This window comes from Orcinus orca, chromosome 9 (assembly GCF_937001465.1).
Source record: "Orcinus orca chromosome 9, mOrcOrc1.1, whole genome shotgun sequence".
Lineage (NCBI taxonomy): Eukaryota > Metazoa > Chordata > Mammalia > Artiodactyla > Delphinidae > Orcinus > Orcinus orca.
Window position 1 is genome coordinate 15,912,338 of NC_064567.1, and position 19,504 is coordinate 15,931,841.

The window sequence follows — 19,504 nt, forward strand, 5'->3', positions numbered from 1 at the left end:
TGTTGGCTACCCCATAGCCTTCTGCAACCTCCATTTCCTTTGCCTTCCTACCATATAGAGGCTGAAAACAAAAATCCTATCATCTTCAACTTACTGATCTTCCTTCCATGTCAATCACTTATGACCCTGTCATGGCTAATAATGTGTAAGGGGTCTTCTGGGGGCCTTTGGAAGGATTTATCCTTTCCCCATGAGAAAGAGATACTCAAGGAGAAGCCCTCTGTCCAGAACCATCCCTGAGACATAGCCATCTTGTAGACATAAGTGCAGGACAGCAGTATGGCAGATACACCAGACTGAACCCAAATCTTTGAGACGCTGAATCAATGCCAGCAACCACCTATTTCTAGAAGTCTTGTTATGCAAGATACTGTCAGTCAGGTTTTCTATTATTTGAAGCTGTGAGCATTCCTAATTATCCCTAAAGATGGAGGCCACACTTTAGATAGTAATCTCCTTATCTGAATTCCATCATGATTTTTCTCTAGCAATTTCAAATTGTGAGTAATCACAAAACGTGAGTAATCATAATAATTCATTTCCCACAGATCAAAATGTTATAGGATTTGGCAAAAATGTAATGAAAATTTTGGGAAGATGAAGACTGAAAAAAACCAGAGGATATTCTTGGTCAGGACTGGCTCAGACCTCAACTTGACCCCCTCTAGCTGTGTGATCTCATCCAAAAAATAGGATGAGTCATTTACCTCACAGAGTTTTTGTGAGAATTACATGTGATATTTGCAAGTTGCTTACCCCAGTGCCTGGAAGATGAAGATGATTATAGCCTGTTTTTATTATATACTCCTGAATTAATTTGCAAAATAAATGTTCAGTTTTTATAGTCATCTTTTTGATATCACCTTGCACTTTCCCAGCTTTTCGGGAAATATTTATTCTATGATTACTTCTCAAATATACTCAGTTTTCCTTTTTGACAAAATTCTCATTGGTGCCAGTTTTTTTCTCAGTAGTTATTCCAATCCTTTAGCTTTCATGCACAAACCAAACACTGTACTCCTCTCACCAACTCTCTCCCTCATTCACCTAACTAGGATGAGGCCAAAATCAGTGTAGTGCAAGGGAAGGCGGGGGAAGGGAAGAGCATGGGAATGTCAAAATAACCGGAGACAAGTACCCAGCCCAGCACACGTAAAATCAATGTCAGAGAAATTTCACCCAGCTGGGATAGGGAAATAGTGCTGACCTTAAGGTGGCACTGATGCTCTCATGCATACACACAGAAAACCCAAACAGAACAAAATAATGAAAAAACAAGAAAGAAGATTCACAAACATGCACGCAACAAAACAAAAAGCAAGCAGAACTTAAGACACTGAAATGGTAAGCTTTGGGTAATAGCAAAAATCTCCTTGCAAGTTTACTAAAGAGTCATTAGTATGATTGTTTTCATGGATAAGAGAAGGGACATGGGGGGATGGAATGGGATGGGAAACAAGACTTAGTTAAGCTACCAATTTTGTCATTTAAGTAGCAGATAACCAGATTTTTCTTTAAAAGGCATGATTTCCCTTTCCTCCAGCCACTTTGATATGGGGAACTGCCAAAATATAATTACCTCCAAGTCTGGGAGAAATGAAAGAATTAGTCATTAGCTACGTTTCTCCTTTTTTACTTTGGACATAGAAGCATCAGAAAGATAAATCAAACACCCCTTTTAAAAGGGCAAACTCTAGCTTGAAAAGATTTTTATTGTAGCGTTGAGAGCTTCTTGCACAAACTGATTTAAGGAAGTATTATAAATGGACTAATTAAAGCAAGGGGCCCATAGTTTTGGATCATTCTTTAAAAATGCATAAAAGGGGAATTTAAAATTGTCGGTTTGTACGGTGGTATATACTTCTACATTTTGCTTAAATAATACACTCTCTACTTGAATCTCGCATAAACCTCAGAACTCAACATTTCTAAAGGTGGACTCATCTCTAGTCGTCCAATCCTGTCCCTGTCTCAAAAGTTGGCATCATCATCCACAAAGGTGGAATCCTAGGGGTTATTTTTGATCATTTTTTCCTTTCACCATTTATAGCCAATCAGCCACTGCTTCTTGACAATGACTTTCCCTCGAATCTCTTGTTCCTCCATCACCATTGCTGGTTTATTTATTCAGGCACGTGGTTACCCACCTAGATCATCTCAGCTGGTGTCCTTGCTTCATCTCCACTCTTTCTATTCTACCTACCCAATGCAGTAAGATCTTTAAAGTGGAAATCTGATATATGGCACTCTATGGCTTAAAACGAATCAAGGAATGCCTATAACAATAAAATAAAGTCTAACTTCCTTAAGAATGTTGGCAAGGTTATCCATAAATCTGACCCCTGTTCATCTCTTCAAATTCATCCCCTATACTATCTTTCTAAGCATGCTATGTAATGAAAAAATGGCAAATCCATAATAAGTGGTTGGTATTATTGTTCCAGTTTTGATGAGTCTTTCACATGTACACAGAGATAGAAAGGGATATATAGGTATTTATATACTGGCTTCTTCCTTCAACCCAACCTTTTATTTTCTTGTCTAGATTTCCACTTAAATTTCCACTAGTGTCAATCAAAAATGTCAATCCACTAAATATATACCAGTAAGTCAGCAGGGTAACGAGTGCTAGGAATTTAACTTCTTACAGCAATTACCATCTGTTTACAGCTTGAAAGAATGAAAAATCTGAAAATTATATGCCGGAATCTGAAAATTATATGCCAGAATACATTATGATAAGAGTCTGAAATGACAAAAGGTTGTGGTTAAATGAGATCCTCACATTTCTGTTAATTTTCAATATATTAGGCCTCACTTTGCATACTATATTCAACCTAGTTCTTGGAAAGTAAGTTTTCCCCCAACCATTCTAGATAAAAATGAACAAGTTTCAAATTGTGCATACTCTGCTTTCAAGAGAAGGAGACCTCAAGGCACAGTGAATGTGAATGGATGCCTAAAGGCAACCACTCAGAAAGCAGCTGATTGGGGCACTCAATTCCCACTAAATAATTCAGAATCTCTAATGGAAATCAGATCCAACGTTTCCTCGGTGGAGGGGCAGCCCTTCTTGGTCACCCAATATTCAGCAAGCTACTCAAGAGCTTCTGAGAACAATAAAGTAAAAGGTAAAAAATATTTTAATGGTGTTCATATTCTCTTGGGTGCTTTCTTGGCATGAAGTTCCCAACTTCCTGACAGCTGCTGCCATTGTGAAGAGGCAGAGAGAGCAAAAGAAAGAAATCAATATTTAAATCTGAAACAGCCAGAAAGTTCAATGAGAGGCGCCCGTATTAACTGGTTTGTGTATGTGTTTGGCCTTTCAAAAGCCCCCAGTCTCAAGAAGAGAGAAGACATTTTAAGTAAACAACTCATTAGGAATCACACAGCAAGTGTTAGTTAGCTCATGATACACACATTTAATTTAAGGAAGAATATTCATGTGAGATATTGTCTAGAAATTTCAATAACAGAATGAACTGTTGCACAAACTAATATGCGTATTTCTCTCTCCCTCTCTCTCTTTCTCTCTCCCTCTCTCTCTCTCTCAACAGGAAGAGAATATTGATTTCCCAGTCTTGGCCACCAGCCCCACCCCTTCTCACTATAAGCATTGAGATGAATGAGTTTGTGTCTCTAAAAGCACTAAGCAATCTTCAAGAGAGTACCGCTTTATAAATAAAAAAAAGCTTTAGTATTATTGGGTAGAAATGTTAGAGAGAAAGTTGGAGCTCTTATCAAAGGCTGTTGGTGCCCCGACATTTGCTGTCAGTTCTGAAAAAGTGGCTGTGAAACTCATTGTATCCAATCGTGGTTGGCTTGGGGCCCAGCATACAGTGGGATTTCTGGCCAGTGGCCCCGTACAGTGGGACGGCTGGCGCCTGGCCCAGGGATTAGAGAGCTTTCATTTCTTTGTCTCATTGATATTAGTCACAGAATCTCCGTTTTCATGCACAACCCAAACCCGTGCGGGGGCGGGGGGAGAGAGCAGAAGCAGAAATGCTGCAAACTCTGAGCTCTTGTACCCCAGGAATAAGAAGAACATTTCCATTTCCAACTCAGTTATCCAACATCTGCATCTATTTCTTTATGCACATTTAGCAGGAGATGGATAGTTTGGTGTATCCTTGAAAGAAAAATTGCTTTATACGCATAAGTTACTGCAAGTTAGCCTTGGACAAACAAGGTATTCAGTGTCTCCAGGCTTCTTTTGCTTCTCCCTCTCCCTTCCCCTCTCCTTCTCTTTCTCTCTAACGAACAAATGACTATTCTGAAATTTCATCTCAAGGAGCAATTTTGGTAAACATAATTTGTGGGCACATTTCCTTTCATTTCTAGATGTGTGTGTGTGTACCCTTTGCCAAAAGGTCATATGTAATATATCATTTGTTGACAGGTTTCCTTTGATTCCTTCCTTATGTGTGTGTTTTATTGTGTATTTGTGTGTAGGTGTGTGGTAGATGCTTTGCAGACTATCTGTACTAATATGTCCTAGAGCCACTTTCTCCTTGAGTCTTGGAAAATATTTTGCTGACTTCCATAGGCTAAACTTTGGTCTCAACTAATAATAATCTTGGCTTAAATATTCATGCCCAATGGAAATGAAAGTCATTTCCAAAATAAAACTAGGGCCATGAATTACTGAATAACAACTGATCTTAAAATAAACCACAGAGCCCCAACATATCTGAACAGGATGACTCAGGCTCACATCCCTTTGCCTGATTTCCCTAAAAAAATCTTCTGATACAAGAAAGGAAATACTAATGTCTGAAGGAGGGTCTCAGCTGAGTGCATGGGCATAACCTTGCTTCTTTTCAGTATATTGCAAAACTGCCATTAATGAGAAATTTGTTCATCTCAAGTATAAAATATGTACATTTTCTGGAAGTGGTAGAGGGAGTCAGTGAGAGACAGACAGACAGACAGGCAGAAGCGGGGCAGGGAGTGGGGAAAGAACCCTAGATAAGATAGAAATGCCTCTGCGAAAGGTTGTCACCATCTTCATCAGAGGATTAAACTTCTGCTTCCTCAGCTCTGACAGAGTAATATGATATCTATCCTTACGGGTTCCTGATATGCATCAAATGAGAAAATATATGTGAAAGACTTTGTAAAACTTACAGTATTTAAAGAAAGTGGAGTTGCTGTAGCACTTGAAGATGGCAATATTTAAGAGGGAAAATGAAAAGAAAGATGGATTTTGTTCAGAAAAAAGACACGTTAACTATGGACTTCCAAATTCCTAAAATTATAATAATAAATATCCAATTATATAATATCCAATCCCATACTCAGAATAGCAGGATCTTAGATTACTTGTTCTACTATATTGTAAAGAGAAGAATATGAAGGTCAAGAGCCATTGGTGGTTTATCCAACGTCAGAAAACTAACTAGCAACAGATCAAGAGAATCTGATTCTGCTCATTTTTAACCCAGTATTCTTGAGTCTGCATTCCTTCCAAATGAGAACTCACTGTTTCTGTTTTTGTTTTTTTTAAAACACTGAGCTCTGAGAGAGGTGTTGGAGGTGATGGAGCATTGCCACACTGTAAACCTGGAAAGTCTTCATGGTGCAGGAGGAACTTGACTGAAGAATAGTGTTTGGGTAAAAGCAGTAGAGCAGGGAAGACCTTATCAGTCCAGAAAAATAGCAAGAAACTATGAGGTGTAAAGAAGCACGCTATGTACAGAGGCTGCAGGGGAGAGCTACCTGGCTGCAGTAGAAATGGATATTGGAGACGATGAGAAATGAAGCACATTATTAAAGGCCAAACTTTAGACGATGTCATTCAAATACATTTTACCTGCGCTGTAAAAGTTTGGATTATTGAATCAAAGACTGACAAGGTGACAAGTTCTTAAAGGATTTTCTTTTAGTCTGTCTCCATACATCTGCCAAATTAATCTTCCTAAATACTGCCTGCACCGTGTCAGTCTGTTTCAGACACCGCCACGTCTCTGCAGGGTTGACAATAAAGGCAGACTCAAGATCTGCCCCAAAGTGACCTTCACTCCGATTCAAGTTTGCTCCCAGGTCTGGCCTCTGCTTCAGCCAAAATTGCCCACAAACCATACCCAGCATTTTTTCTGGACTTCATGGGCTTCCCTGGCTAGAATAATTGCCACCTCTAACTTGACTCATAAAACGCATTCTTCAAACCCAGCATAAATTTTTCCATTTCTATTTTCTTTAATTTTTCCTGACTTTTGCTGTGGATGCTTTTTCTTCTGAACTGAGGAAACAACCCTTCATTATAAACTCATACACATTTGGCAGTAATGCCATATGTGTAATCTCTTGGAGGACAGGGCACGTGTCTTCACATGTTGCTTTGTCTTTGTGTATCCCCAGCATAAGTGCTGCCTAGATGAGCTGGTGTTGAAGCAGAATCTGAGGGTTGACTAGTCAGGCACCTACACACTGCAGACATCCTTCTTTGTTGACTATCAACAAAATAGCTGTTAATAATAGGGGTTAGCAATCTAATTTGGGAAATGAGCAAAGAAAAACTGATTTCTTAAAATAAAGTGGTTTACGTTTGAGAGTCTTAGGATACAGCTTTTATTTAAGGGAAAGTACATATTTAAAGGACTTGTTACTTCATATTATTTCCTTTACACATGGATCTAGTCCCAATATAATGCAGTGTCTGCCCCAGATTTTTACGTAGTAATTTTAAAGGTTCTTTGTTAGTTTAGTGAATGATGATATCGTGTTTATTAATAGCCAAGCAGTGTTCTAGACATTTTAAAAGCTTAGTTTTCTTTGCAAACTTGAGAGGCAGGCACTGTTATCATCCTTATTTTTCCAATGGTAAACCAAGGCACAGGGGGGTTAAATAACTTACCAAAGATCACACAGCCAGTAAGTGAAAGTCCCAGCCTTTGAAACCAGGAAGTCTGACTAGAGTCTATGTCATTAATCACTACAGCTAGCTACCTCATTATTTGATTCTGTAAAAAATTTTCTTGAGGTCCATTTAAGAATTGTAGTGATATACAATAAAATGCACTCATGTTAAGGGTACAGTTTGAAGATTTTTAATAAATGTATATTTCCATGCAACCACCACATCAGTAGATTATCTGATGGTTCTATCAACCTCTCCCAACCTGAACTGCAGTTGCAGGCAACACTGATCTATTTTTTGTCAATGTAGATTAGCCTAGGTTTTCTAGAATTTTATATAATATAATCATACAGTATATGCTCACAAGTGTCTGGCTTGTTTTGCTCGGTGTAATGTTTTTGAAGTTAATCCATGTTGTTGCCAGGTATCAGTAGTTTATTCTCTTATGGTTGAGTAATATCTCATTGAACGCATCTACTACATTTTATTAACACATTCAACAACTGAAGGATTTTCAATTTGGGGCTATTAAGAATAAAAATGCTATGAACATTTATATACAAAATTTGGTGTGGGATACATATTTTTATTTAACTTGAGTAAATACCTAAGAGTGAAAAGTCTGGATCATATGATAGATGTTTTGTTTTGTTTTGTTTTGTTTTTTTTGCGGTACGCGGGCCTCTCACTGTTGTGGCCTCTCCCGTTGCGGAGCACAGGCTCCGGACGCACAGGCTCAGCGGCCATGGCTCACGGGCCCAGCCGCTCCGCGGCATGCGGGATCCTCCTGGACCGGGGCACGAACCCGTGTCCCCTGCATTGGCAGGCGGACTCAACCACTGCGCCACCAGGGAAGCCCGATAGATGTATTTTTAATTCATTAAATTTATTAACAGCTGCCAAACTGTTTTCCAAACTGGTTTTATCTTTTTATATCACCACCAATGCTTAGGATTGTCAATATTTTTAATTGTAGCTCTTTGAGTAGGTAGGTAGTAGTATGTCATTGGGGTTTGAGTTTGCATTTCCTTGACAGGGCAAACGATGTTGAGCATTTCTTTCTATGCTTATCGGCATTTACATATTTCATTTTGTGATGTGTCTGTTGAGATCTTTTGGCAATTTTCTATTAGGATGGCTGACATCTGATTATTGAGTCATATGGAATCTTTAATGTTCTGGATCATGATCTTTGTCAGACACATATTTTGAGAAGACAGCTGGCCCTCCTGTATCTGAGGATGTGGAACCCATGGATACAGAGGGCCAACTGCACTATGCCTCTTTATATAAGGGACTTGAGCATGGGTAGGTTTTAGTATCATGGGGGTCATAGAACAAATCTCTCTGGCAAATGTTGAGGGAAAATTGTATTTATTTTCATTGTCAGGATTGCCTCATTATTTTTATGATGGCTTTCAAAGAGCAAAATTTTAATTTTGATGAAGTGCAATTTCTCAATGTTTTAACAATAGTTCGTGCTATTTATGTCCAATCTATGAAACCTTTGCCTACTCCAGAGTAACAAAGATTTTCTCCTACTATTTATCTAGACATTCTATAGCATTTGCTTTTACATTTAGGTCTATTTGGAGTTAATTTTTCTCTATGGTGTCGAAGTTTATTTCTTTCCATGTGGATATCCAGTTCTTTCAGGACCATTTGTTGGAAAGACCATCTTTTCTCCACTTAAATACATTTGAAACTATTTGTGAATTGATGATTTTGTTCTTCATTGACCCATAATTCTATATTTATGCCAGTACTAAACAATAATTTTGATTATTTTTACTCTACAGTAAGACTTGATACCAAGCAGTGTGTCTTCCAAATTTGTTCTTTATTTCTAAAAATGTCTTGCCTATTTGATAGACATTTTTCCAAAGAAGATATACAGATGGCCCAGAGGCACATGAAGAAATGCTCAACATCGCTAATTATCAGATAAATGCAAATCAAAACCACAATGAGATATCACCTCACACTTGTCAAAACGGCTGTCATCAAAAAGTCTACAAATAACAAATGTTGGTGAGGATATGGAGAAAAGGGACCCCCAGTACACTGTTGGTGTGATTGTAAATTGGTGCAGCCACTGTGGAGAACAGTAGGGAGGTTCCTCAAAAAACTAAAAATAGAACTACCGTATGATCCAGCAATTCCGCTGCTGGGTATATATCCAAAGAAAATGAAAACACTAATTTGAAAAGATACATGCACCCCAATTTTCACAGCAGCATTATTTACAAGATATGGAAGGAACCTAAGAGCCCATTAGCAGATGAATGGATAAAGAAGATGTGGCATACACACACACACACACACACACACACACACACACTGGAATACTACTCAGTCATAAAAAAGAACGAAGTTCTGCTCTTTGGAACAATGTAGGTGGACCTATGCTTATTGAACTAAGAGAAAGACAAATACTTCATATTATCACATATATGGAATCTAAAAAATAAAACAAAAGAATGTATATAACAAAACAGAAACAAACTCACAGATATAGAGAACAAACTAGTGGTTACCAGTGGAGAGAGTGAGCGAGGGAGGGATGAGATAGGAGTATGGGATTAAGAGATACAAATTACTATGTATAAAATAAGTAAGCAACAAGGACATATTGTACAGCATGGGGAAATTTAGCTATTATTTTATAATAACTTTAAAAGGAGTATAATCTTTAAAAATACTGAATCAGTATGTTGTACACCTGAAAATAATATAATACCATAAATCAACTATACTTAAGGAAAAAAGGTTTTTTAATTAAAAATATTTTTTAAATGTTTTGCCTATTTGAGATCCTTTGCACTGCTATAGGAATTTTGGTATCACTTTGTCAATTTCTATTAAAAAACCTCTTGGGATTGGGTTTGGATGGCATTTAATCTATAAATAAGTATGGAGAGAATTTCATCCTAACAATTTAAAATTTTCAAGTCAATGAACATAACAAATCTCTCCCATTTCTTTAGGTGTTCTATAACTTTTATCAGAAATGTCTGTTGTTTTGCAGTGTATAAGCCTTTGACATGTTTTGTTAAATTTATCCCACAAAGTAGTTCATGCTTTTGATATGTACTTTTTAATATTTCATTTTCCAATTGTTCATTGCTAGAATATAGACATAAAATAGATTTTTATAATTTGCATCCAGCTAAAGACACTTTTTAGTTCTAGAAGCTTTTCTGTGCATTCCTGACAATTTTCTATGTACATACTCATGTCATATGAGAATAAAGGCAATTGTACTTCTTCCTTTTCATTATTTTCCTTTCATTTTCTGGCTTTATTTTACTGATTGAAGTCTCCAATACAATATCGAATAAAAGTGGTAAGAGTGGTCATTCCTGCCTTGTTCCTAATCTTAGATGGAAAGCATTCACTTTCACTATTAAGTATCACATTAGCTGGAGGCTTTCTGCAGATATGTCTTATCAGAACAACGATAATCATTTATATTCTTAAGTTGCTGAGAATTGTTATCATGAATGGGTGTTGAATTTTTTCAAATGCTGTTCCTGTATATTTAATGTGTTCCTTTTGTTCCTCTAGTTAATCTGTTAAAATGGTGAATTCTATTGTTGGATTTTCACATGTAAAACCAAACTTGCATTCCAGGGATAATCATCCAATTTGTGTACAGTATTATATTTTTTCTACATTACTAGTACTGATTTGATGATATTCGTTACGGACTTCTGCATCCGTGCTCATGATGGAGATTGGTCTGTAGATTTTATTTTCTTGTGTCGTGTGATCAAGCCCCTTTGTGTGTTTCAGGCTGGATTTTCTGGAAGAGTCTGGCAGAGGCCACTGCCCAAGCCCTGCTCCTCAGCTTTGCCAGTTGAGAACCTTGATTTTTAGCAGTTCCTGACAAGAAAGACAAGATTGAGGGGCTTGACTCAAGCTACTTAGATTCGTAAGAGACTGAGTGATAAAGTGCACATTTATAAAATTTCATGGAGAAATGCTAGCAGGCATTGTGGGTTGCTTCCCAAATCCTTTACACCTTTTCCTTTTGCTGGCAGAGTCTATGGCTGTGTGGCTAGGGGTCTATTCTCCACTGGGGTTTGGGCTTTCTTTATTTTAAGCCACATATGCCTGTAGCTCTCTGACCCCATATTGAAGAGAATTGGTTCACAAATTGGAGATGCAGAGTCAAAAGATGGAAAGAGGGCTTACCCTGGTGGCGCAGTGGTTGAGAGTCCGCTTGCCGATGCAGGGGACATGGGTTCGTGCCCCGGTCCGGGAAGATCCCACATGCCGCGGAGCGGCTGCGCCCGTGAGCCATGGCCGCTGAGCCTGCGCGTCCGGAGCCTGTGCTCCGCGACGGGAGAGGCCACAACAGTGAGAGGCCCGCGTACCGCAAAACAAACAAACAAACAAAAACAAAGAAACAAACAAAAAAAAAGATGGAGAGACCTGGGTTCTTGAAGACTTTAAAACACTGTCTACCAACCTGTGTTGTTTGTGAGATAAATTCCTGAATTACTTAAGCCCTTCTTAGTTTTCTGTTATCAAAAAACAGCAAAATCATTTAAAAAATTACCTGAAATTGAAGTAAGTTTTGTAATATAGTTGCAGGGAACAAAAAATAAAAGGTTTTTTAAAAAATTCCCTTTCAACTATTCCAGAGAGAGGATGAGAAGTGTATTCATGGGACTTCTGTCAAACTGAGGGCATGATGAATTGTCCTTTTGCCTTCTAGCCATATTGAAGAACTCGGGGTGGTAATCAAGAATCCAAACATCCTGCCAAGCAGGCAATCCAGGAGACCTGCTGGCCAATTTTTCAGCAGGTTCCTTCACATTTTTTAACTTCATGCTGATCACACTTCTTGAACTTGTCACTGCAGAATCAGCGGCCTCATTTTCAAAACACCCTTAGGACATGTTATGATTTCTATGACTTCAAATCATCTTGCATTTAGTTATATTTTAGCCTGGTAACACCCATGCAGGGGGCTCATTAATTACCCCTGGAGAGGCTGGGAACTGGCATGAGCAAACCAAGGTGACTGCTGACAGGCGCTTTTGGGGGCAGAGAAAGTATGAAAGGGTAAGTTTGGGGTTAGTTATTCTTCACGAGAAACAGGGACATGCGGAAGAAGTCTGGACGGTGGATTACTGCTGTAGCCTCCTAACTGGGATCTCTGCTTCCACCTTTGCCCTCATGTGGTCCATTCAACACACCAGAGAGACCCTGTTGGACCAGAGTCCCATTCTGCCACTCTTCACGGCTTCCCACCTCATTCAGAATAAAAGTGGAATTCCCCTGTCCTTGCGGTGGACACAGGCTTTGCATGATCTGGCCTGTTACTTTCCTCACCTCCATGCACTACGTTCCTGCCCAAGTGACCTCCCCACGGATCCTCTATCACATCCGGCAAAGTCAGACCTTTGAATTTGCTGACCTTTTTCTGGAGGTCCTTCTCCCCAATATTTTCTTAGTCAGCTCCCTCACCTCTTTTAAGTCTTCACTCACATTTCTGCCCAGAAAGTTTTTCCTCCCCCAAATAGATGATTTCATCTTCCTTCACGGTCTTTTTTTCCATGGCACTTATCACATCCTTAAAAAAATTTAATTCCTTAATTAATTTCATTTGCCTGTTTATTTATATAAACAAAAATGTAAGCTGTATGAGAGTAGAGATTTTCATCTTTTTCTGTCCATGGCTCTATTCACTCAAAAACTTAAGTGCTCAGGGAATGTCAGCTAAATAAATGAAATGACTTGAGATCTTAGATCAACAGACCCATGACTGTGACACAGGAAGGAGTCTGGATTTGAAGTTGCACATTTTAGAGTGCATTAGAAAACATCTTCTTAAACTTTGGTGTACGTGCTGGGCTAATATCAATCTCATAGACTTTCATTTCTTAAAAAGAACCTCTCTTTAATCTTCCTTTATATTTTTAAAATACAGTGGTTAGAAATGGTAATTATGGCCCCATCCAGCCATTATAATCTCTAATTAAGAGCCTGGGAAGCATGGTGGTGATGATCGTAGAACAATGTGAGTGTACATAATGCCAGAGAGCTGTACACTTAAAAATCATTGTATATTTTACCACAATAAAAAAGTAAAAATAAATAAAATTTTTTTAAATTAAAAAAATGCAATGGTTAATAATGTTTGTCAGGGTTTCTCAATGTCAGCTCTATTAACATTTCAGGCCAAATAATTCTTTGCTGTGGGAGCTGTCCTGTGCATTGTAGGATGTTTAGCTGCATCCCTGGCCTCTACTCACTACATACCAGTAACAACCCCTCCCCTAAGCCGTGACAACCAAAAATGTCTCCCGTCATTGCCAAATGTTCACTTGAAGGCAAAATTGCTCCTGGTTGAAAACCACTCATGTAAATAATTTTCATACGTTCCTATTTGAATAAAGGGTTATATTTTTGATATAACATGTAATGGAGTGGAAATCGTGGGGATCTCATGCTTATGCTATCAACCCTATAGATAAACACCATAATAACTGGTAGCCACATGTTACATTTGTAGATGTTAAGATAATGTTTAAGAAGGTAGAGAAAATGGATAACTCCTTGTTTAATAGCCTGGAAATTTCACCCCTATGGAGTGAGAGTGAATATGGAGAAGACTCTTTCAGTAAAGGGTCTGGGAAAAATAATAATAAAAAGTAATAATGTCCATTCCTCCACAATTTATACAGGTAAAATCAGATTAAAACAAACATTGCTGTATTTCATTGGGTAAATGGGATCACAAAAGGGAAACAGGCAACAGGAAGTCTGTATGTAGAAGGAAGATACTTCCTTAGTCATTTATGTCATTTGAGGATGGTGTGTGGCAGATGTACGGAGAGTTTGGTTATGGGGACAGACTAGAGGTGTGTAAGTGAATTTCTGATGCCTCTGCTTTTGAAAAAATGGATGGATTGATTGACTGATTCAAAGCACTGCTTGTTGAAACAGCTCTTCGTCCCCAGCCAGCTCCTCCATGGTACACTTGTCTACATAGCCGTCAGAGTCCCTAAGTCTCTAAGAACTACTTCCCACAAAACAATGCTTCTTATTTTGGGGTTTAGCTTGAGTACAAAGCACATGTAAATTTTAAGAGTTATATAAGGCACTTAGGCCATCATCAAAAAATCTACAAACAATAAATGCTGGAGAAGGTGTGGAGAAAAGGGAACCCTCCTAAACTGTTGGTGGGAATGTAAATTGGTGCAGCCACTATGGAGAACAGTATGGTGGTTCCTCAAAAAACTAAAAATAGAACTACTGTATGACCGTGCAATCCCCCTCCTGGGCAAATGCCCAGAGAAAACCATAATCCAAAAAGATACATGCACCCCAGTGTTCATTGCAGCACTATTTACCATAGCCAGGACATGGAAGCAACCTAAATGCCCATCAACAGAGGAGTGGATAAAGAAGATGTGGTACATATATACAATGGAATATTACTCGGCAATAAAAAGTTATGAAATAGTGCCATTTGCAGAGACGTGGATAGACCTAGAGACTGTCATACAGAGTGAAGTAAGTCAGGAAGAGGAAAACAAATATGGTATACTAACGCTTATATGTGGAATCTAGAAAAATGGTACAGATGAACTTATTCGCAAAGCAGAAATAGAGACACAGATGTAGAGAACAAACTTATGGAAACCAAGCAGGGAGGGGGGGTGGAATGAATTGGGAGATGGGGATTGACATATACACACTACTATGTATAAAATAGATAACTAATGAGAACCTACTGTATAGCACAGGGAAGTCTGCTCAATGCTCTGTGGTGAGCTAAATGGGAAGGAAATCTAAAAAAGAGGGGGGTTTTATATATGTATATATAACTAATTCATTTTGCTGTGCAGCAGAAACTAACACAACATTGTAAAGCAACTATATATACTCCAATAAAAATTAATAAAAGAAGAGTTATATAAGGCCCTTACTAGATATTTATCAAACTGAATTAAAAGGATGTTACCTCAGAACTACAGGAAATGGAAGTATATTTTGCAACCACATTTGGGGTGGGCGTCATCAAATGATAAGCTGAAAGGCAGTGAAAGCAAGACGAAGAGCAGGAAAAAACGGATGAGCGGAGGAGAACCTCACAATTTCCTTTTTGAGAATGTTTGGGCAAATTTGTTTTATACTTAATCATTTTTGTGCAATACTTTCATCTATATCACAGATACTCATCTATGTGTTACTTAAACAATCCTAGGTATATTATCCTAGCTTCTTTCCTCATTCGAAGAAAAATGTAATTCCAGAAAGACACAGAAGTCCAGCCTCTGAGTTTTACAAACCTCGGAGTTCGAGCTACGTTCGTTAACCCCCTAAATTCTTGGGTGTCAAAGGCATGTCACTAAATAGGTCACTAAATGCACCAAGGAAGCCAGAAAAGGAAAGAGCCCCCTAAAAGAAAGTGGCATTTTAATTGGGAACTTTCAGACATCTGTCACTCTGTGACAAGCGCAAAAAAGTCCTTTGCACATGTGGTGACGCGCAGGTGGGATGGGACTGACAGCTGAAGTGACTGAGGCTGTGCGGGGCGAGGGCGATAGACGTGGGGACAAATGAGAGCCTGGTCTTGAAGACTGCTTTTCCACCCTGAGTATCATTTAAAAAGAATCGCCGGGGGCCCAAACTGTAGTTTAAGATGCCATCAATCGTCCATTTAAGATGCGCTACTTGATAAACTGGGGTACGCACCCACCTAAAGAAGAGGTCACGCACAAAGTTTGGGAAAGAGATATTGCATCTGTCTCTGCTAAAAACGAAACAGGGCTTCATCCTCTGGCCTCTGGCCTCTTCAAATCCGCGTGGCCTCTTGCCTCTTCAAATCCGCGTGGCCTCTTCAAATCCGCGTGCTGGCGCGGGTGGGGAGATACTGCCCCTGGTGAACCCTGCTTTTAATAAGTTTCCCAATCAGCTCTCGAGGGAAAGGCGCCCCCCCCCCCCCCCCCCCCCCCCGCCCAGCCCTCGTATTCTCCCTGCCAGCTCCTCTCCTCCCTCCCATTCTCCATTTCCCTTCCGTCCCCTCCCCGGCAGGGCGTGCTCCACTCCGAGGCAGGATCCGTCTGGTTCCCCGCCTTCCAGTCCGAAAATCCCGCCAAGGGAGCCGCAGAGCAGAGGAAAAGCCAAAGTGGGGAGAGGGGAAGAAAGAGACCAGTGAGCCACCGTGCGTGCCGGCGGCGGGGAACAGGCGCGGCCGCGAGCAGCAGTGACTCGGGTACCTGGACTCCGGGCAGAAAGCCTCGCCCCGACCAACAAAGGCAGCCTGAGCGCACGCGGCTCGTTTGCAACTCCGAGTAAGTGGAAGGGAATGCGCGGTTCCTCCGAGGGCTCTCCGATCGACTTCCCCTTCAGCCTCCGCCACTTTTCTGGGTGCCCGCGGATGATCGTGGTAGGAGTGGGAGAGGGGCTGCTGGTGTCTTTGCTGGTGCGGCTGCTTTCAAAACTGATTTGCTCCAGAGGCATATTTTGGGGGCGTCTGGTCAGGATGGTCAGGGTGCCCATAGATGGGTGGAAGGAAAGAAGCTTTTGTGATGTTATGTGCGCATTTGGACTGTGTTCCTGCTTCCAGCGGAATGGAGAACATGCTGGGGCTTTGCTCTTTGTAAAACCTGAGTTAGTAGGTGTGTCTGTGGTTGGGTAGACAAGAGAGAGAAAGTCAGGCAGCCTGAGCAAGCAGGGCTCATTTTCCCATCCTTCCCCTGCTTCCCGGATTGCCCCAGGGCTTGCCAGCTGATGCGTCTTAAGCTGGCATTTCTAGGTACCAAGTGGGGGCTTGTGCCTCCCAGTGCCAGCTGACCTTGCGGGCCCCTCGCAGACCATCCGGGCACTCCTTGTCCTGCCTGCCAGCCCAGGAATGGTTCTAGAAATGGTTACGTCCAAAGTTTAAAAGACACACCTTGAATCCCATTTCTCATTTGAATAATTTTAAGAACTGCCCTGTACAGAGACACTTGAACTTTTTATCTCACCCACATAAAGCTTGGGTATATTAATTACCAATCTGCTAGATTCTTAGTTTCTGAGTTGATGTTTCTAATAAGTTAAAATATTTTAAAAGAGAGGAATGTATTTAACTCCTTCCCTTCTCTACTTAACACACAGAACATAAAACCTGCTCTCTCTTCAACACACACACAGACACACACACATCTTTTTCTTTAACAGAACATGCAGGAACACCAGAACACACACTGAGTTTATCTACACTCCTGTTAACTCATCCCTACCTCTGTTAACAGCTGCCCTGTAAGTCTGGGGGATACCCTGAAAAAGTAGGAGTGGCATGTGGTGGGGGGAGGTGATGGTTGGGGAGAATGAACAATTCGAGAGAAATCGAAGTTCCAGCCTTTTGGCATCTTTTGTTTTCATCTGGAGGGTTACTGAGGCATTTTGCTTTAACAGCTTGAGAAAGGTGACCTACGGGTGTGTGTTGGAGGGAAGGGCCTGGGAGGAGGTCCAGGAACTATCAACAGGCGCTTTCAAACTAATAATATAACGAAGCAATTTCATGATCTCAGGCAAATGTGGAGTTGACGAAACAGCAAAGCCCTTTTTAGCCCCTTGATCATCTGGGGATGAACTGATATTTGAAATATTGAAAGGTAATGGGAGTGAAACAAAAGAGGTGTCTCCCAGCGTAGAAAATAAAGCTTCTATTTTCCATCTTCATTATGTTCCTTTTTAAGTAAATTATGCATTCTAAAGACCAAATCATTAAAATAAATTATAGTCCAGTTAAATTCTAAGAAAACTGGAGTGGTGTTTTCTTTTTTCCTCCCTTTGGGACATGAGTTATTTTAGAGTGGCAATATTTGTACTTTCTCATTTAAATTAGAGGATGGGCTTTTGAAAAATTATGTTGTGAAAAAAACCTCTAATACCATTATTTTGTGCTTTAAGAAACTTTGGTGCTTTTAATTCTCTAATCGTATTTTAAATCTGTAGAAGTTGATCTTTCCTCTCCTCCTGTTCCCAGGCCTCTTTTAGGACTTTTTTTTTTTTTTTTATCATTTAGGGAAAGGCCTCTATAAGGAACACCACCTGAAGCCATACTTAACGCATTAGGTGCTGTGTTCCAGATGTTTGCTTGTCGGTACAAATGTATTATATTTTCAAAGCTAGAGTGTGAGAGAAAAGAAACTACAGTTAATATGTGACTTTTTATTTTCTGACTTTTCGATGGGGTATTATATAGAATGAGGATGATAACATATATTTAAAATATTTATAGTACAATATATTATGTTTATAATACATAACTTTGTGGTTTCCTGGACCTCTTTTCATGGTATTGGGTATAATAAATTTACTGATTTATTGAAAATTTCCATGTACCTATTTAGTCTTCACATATAGCAATATGTGGCAGAACCCACATTTTTTAATGAACATTTTTGATGTTTTTACTCTAGAAAACCTAGTGGCCTAGTTTGAATTTTCACAGAACCGGATCATTGAAAATAACTTGAGAGAAATAAGGTCCCCAAATAATTTAATCACTTTTATCAATAAAATCAATCCTAGAAATTAAGTATTTGGGGTTTAAATATTTTTTTCCTTTTGAAGATACTCTTGCTTTCTTATTTAAATGACAGTCTCATGTGAATTCTGATCATATTCTTATTTGCCATGTGGTATTTTATTACTATTCAAAATTTTCTCAGGAGACTGAGTTTGGGTGGCTTGTTCGAAATGGGGTATTAGTTAATGGTGGATTGAGGGCCAGTAGTTAGAATTCAGATTATAAATTCCAGTTCTCCCAACACTTACGCTTTTTAATATGGTGACATAGTGAATAGGATGGCTGTCCTTGACTTCCCTCCTAAAGGTAATGCCCAAACTGAGACCACCCAGGGTGATCAGGGAGCAAGCTGGTTTACACCTGAGTGCAGGTCAGTCCAGTTTAAAGAGATGCTCATCTTTAAGCATCAGGTGAGTCAGGCCTCCCAACAGCCCTTGTTTGGATGCTGAGTGGAGCTTCTCTAAGGGTGATGAATGTTGTCTCTTTTGGCTGCAGTTCTAATGAATAATCAGAGAACTTTTGTTTCCTTTTGACACAAAACCATGTCATTGCCCTGGGGTAAAATAATATTCAGATATGGAGCTTCTCTTTACAAGCTGGGCCAGCTTTTTTCCTTCCAGAGTCAATTGGCTTGAGTGGAATTTGGGCCACAGCCTCACTTTGGAAAGTTCTCCATTCTTGATGTTTATGGCCCATTCAATTTTCCATCCACTGGGCGATTTTTCCATGCACTTCTTCCCAGTCTTGTATGTGGAATCGTTTTCCACATGGCATAGGTGTCATACGATCTTTCTAGATTGTCAAATATAACAAGCCTTTTGTTCCTATTTTAGTATTTGGTAAATGACAAGTTAAGATTTCTGTGGTTTAGAAGGATAACTATAATGTAACGTTATCAGAGAGCATTATAATTATGGTAATATTGCAGATTTGATTATGTAGATCACATTCACCACAAATCCCTATTTCTTCATAGTAAGCAGGGAATACAGTGAATAGTTCATGCTTAAGATATTTTGAGAAATAACTTAATTTTTTCTACTGGGCTTTATTTTGGAGCCATTTCTTCATAGTAGGCTTAAGATAAAGTGATATTTCAAATA

The 19,504-nt window shown here is 39.4% G+C and overlaps 1 protein-coding gene and 1 long non-coding RNA gene across 3 annotated transcripts in view; one reads left to right on the plus strand and one right to left on the minus strand.

Annotated features, from left to right (window-relative positions):
• LOC117202304 (uncharacterized) overlaps nt 1–19,504 on the minus strand; it is an 86,673-nt gene that overhangs the window by 48,809 nt on the left and 18,360 nt on the right. The gene's annotated exons all lie outside the window — the stretch shown is intronic.
• The window catches only part of PTN (pleiotrophin), a 96,365-nt gene continuing 92,634 nt past the window's right edge, over nt 15,774–19,504 (plus strand). Inside the window, exon 1 of one of the 2 annotated variants that reach the window (XM_004272163.2) lies at nt 15,774–16,173. The gene's annotated coding sequence lies outside the window, so the exon portion shown is untranslated. The remainder of the gene's footprint in view (nt 16,174–19,504) is intronic. The other variant, XM_012533898.3, reaches the window with a different exon arrangement.